General features: G+C 35.4%; 1 long non-coding RNA gene across 1 annotated transcript in view; it reads right to left on the bottom strand.

The window, feature by feature from the left end:
* Nucleotides 1-976, bottom strand: part of LOC128250520 (uncharacterized) — a 7,829-nt gene extending 6,853 nt beyond the window's left edge. Inside the window, exon 1 of the long non-coding RNA XR_008266525.1 lies at nucleotides 621-976. This is a non-coding gene — a long non-coding RNA (uncharacterized LOC128250520). The remainder of the gene's footprint in view (nucleotides 1-620) is intronic.
* Between the last annotated feature and the right edge of the window lie 1,366 nt (nucleotides 977-2,342).

Genomic DNA, 2,342 nt, shown 5'->3' with positions numbered 1-2,342 from the left:
ATATATATGCATATGTATATATCTAGGTATATGTATGTGTGTATGCGTGTGTATCTATCTATCTATGTATCTATCTATTTACGGGTGTGTATATATATATATATATATATATATATATTTCTCTACTCAGTATGTGTGTGTGTGTGTGTGTTTGTATGTATGTGTGTATGTATGGATGGGAAGAGAAAGGGGAAGTCGATGGAGAAAGACTCAAAAATAAAGATATTCATTACAAGATATTGAATAACACTAAATAGCAATGGGTGAGGGAGAAGAAAGCGGATACAAAGTAAAGTTGGAGAGGGTTGAACAGAAAAATAGTAACACTGGAGAGAGAGAGAGAGAGAGGAAAGAGAGAGAGAGAGAGAGAGAGAGAGAGAGAGAGAGATAGGGAGAGAGAGAGAAAGATGAAAGATAAAGGGACTGGTTGACAGATCAGTGTGAGACGGTAGATGTTCTGTGGTTGGAACAGCGACATGGTGCCCTGGAATACTGCAAGTTCCAGGTTCGAATCGCATCAGCGAATCTATTTTGATTTTACTATAATACGAGCTTATCATACTAAGATATTAATAATATCATATTAAGACTTGAATTTTAATTATTATTATATCACTTACAAAAGCTGCGAGCTGGGAGAATCGTTAGCACGCCGGGATAAATGCTTAGCAGCATTTCGTCCGTCTGCACGTTTTGACTTCCATATATAGGCGCAGGAGTGGCTGTGTGATAAGAAACTTGCATCTTAACCAAATTTCACTGAGGTCAACTTTTGCCTTTTATCCTTTCGGGGTCGATAAAATAAGTACTAGTTGAGTAGTGGGGTCGGTATAATCGACTATTCCTCTCCCACCAAATTTCAGGCTTTGTGCCTTTAATAGAAACAATTATTATATCACTTATTCATATCTCTCTTTAATAACTGTCTTATGACATATTCAATGGAGAAAAGCTTTTATGTGACCTTCTCAGCGAGACTACCTCATATGCTTGATGCTTGAACGCTGACCAATCAATTTGTACGTTAACGGATAGCGTTCTGAGTCACATCCCAACTTTAGAAACAAACTATTTTTGATAACAACGGCCAGAATAGACATAATTCACGACTTTGCTCCAAGTACTATACACTTTTGAACGGCTAAAGCGAAACCGGTCAAGTGTATTCCTATGTTTTAAAATGTAACTAAATCCTTATTAATTGCTATATATTCTCCGGGTATTTTCTTCTTTTCCACTACTTGTTTGAATTAATAACAATTTACACACACACAAACATTTATGTACATTAATTGCAACTTAAATGTATTTTTTATGGTGTTTGTGGGGTTGAAAGATTAGCGCTCAATTGGTACTTATTTTATTGATCCTGAAAGGCTGAAAGACAAGCCGCCCTCTACTGAATTTGAACTCAGAACGTAATGAGTCGGAGGCATTTTGTCAAACACGTTAACAATTCTCTTAGTTCGCCGATAATAACAACAACAGCAACAACAGTAATAATAATAATACTTTCTACTAAAAGCACAAGGCCTGAAATTTGGGGGAATTTGAACTCAGTACGTAACGGCAGACGATATACCGCTAAGCATTTCGCCCGGCGTGCTAAAATACCTTCCACCTCTGTAATTCTATCTAGCACATACAATCACAATAATAAAACTTTCCCCCGGTATTTCACCAGAAATCATATCTTATGAGACTTCCTTCCTAATTCAACGACCCATCAACTTAAGAGCTATTAAACTACATTAGTTCAGTTCGAAAATTAAAAATATATTGATCTCTCCCAATTATTCTAATTTCTAAGCCATTAAATGTCTTGGAAAAAAACTGTAGACATATCGCTTCTTACCCAGACATAAAACACAAGCAAAACGTTTCCATTCTCTCAGGAATGGAAACAAGTGATTCATTTGATTTTTATTTTCTCTTCTAAATGTAGACTAACGTAGAAGAAGAAGAAGAAGAAGAAGAAGAAGAAGAAGAAGAAGAAGAAGAAGAAGAAGAAGAAGAAGAAGAAGAAGAAGAAGAAGAAGAAGAAGAAGAAGAAGAAGAAGTAGAAGAAGAAGAAGAAGAAGAAGAAGAAGAGTTATCGTTTTATAAACACAAATTTGACCCGCGTTTGTTTGCTGTCTGCTGCAAACATCACATACATCATGTCCAGTGCTAACAGTTCAAGAAAGAATTGATAATGATTCGAAAAAATGACATAGAAACAAGTTTCAAACGAAAGTTTTTATCTGAAAGTTATTGAATATTTCTTTTTGAAAACTGTAAAGAAACAAACGAGAAAAAAAGTTTAAAAAACCCCAAAACCCCAGACCACACACACACACACA

The sequence above is a fragment of the Octopus bimaculoides genome, chromosome 22 (assembly GCF_001194135.2).
Source record: "Octopus bimaculoides isolate UCB-OBI-ISO-001 chromosome 22, ASM119413v2, whole genome shotgun sequence".
Lineage (NCBI taxonomy): Eukaryota > Metazoa > Mollusca > Cephalopoda > Octopoda > Octopodidae > Octopus > Octopus bimaculoides.
Note: the sequence above shows the minus strand (reverse complement) of the source record. Positions and strands in the feature narration are given on the sequence as shown.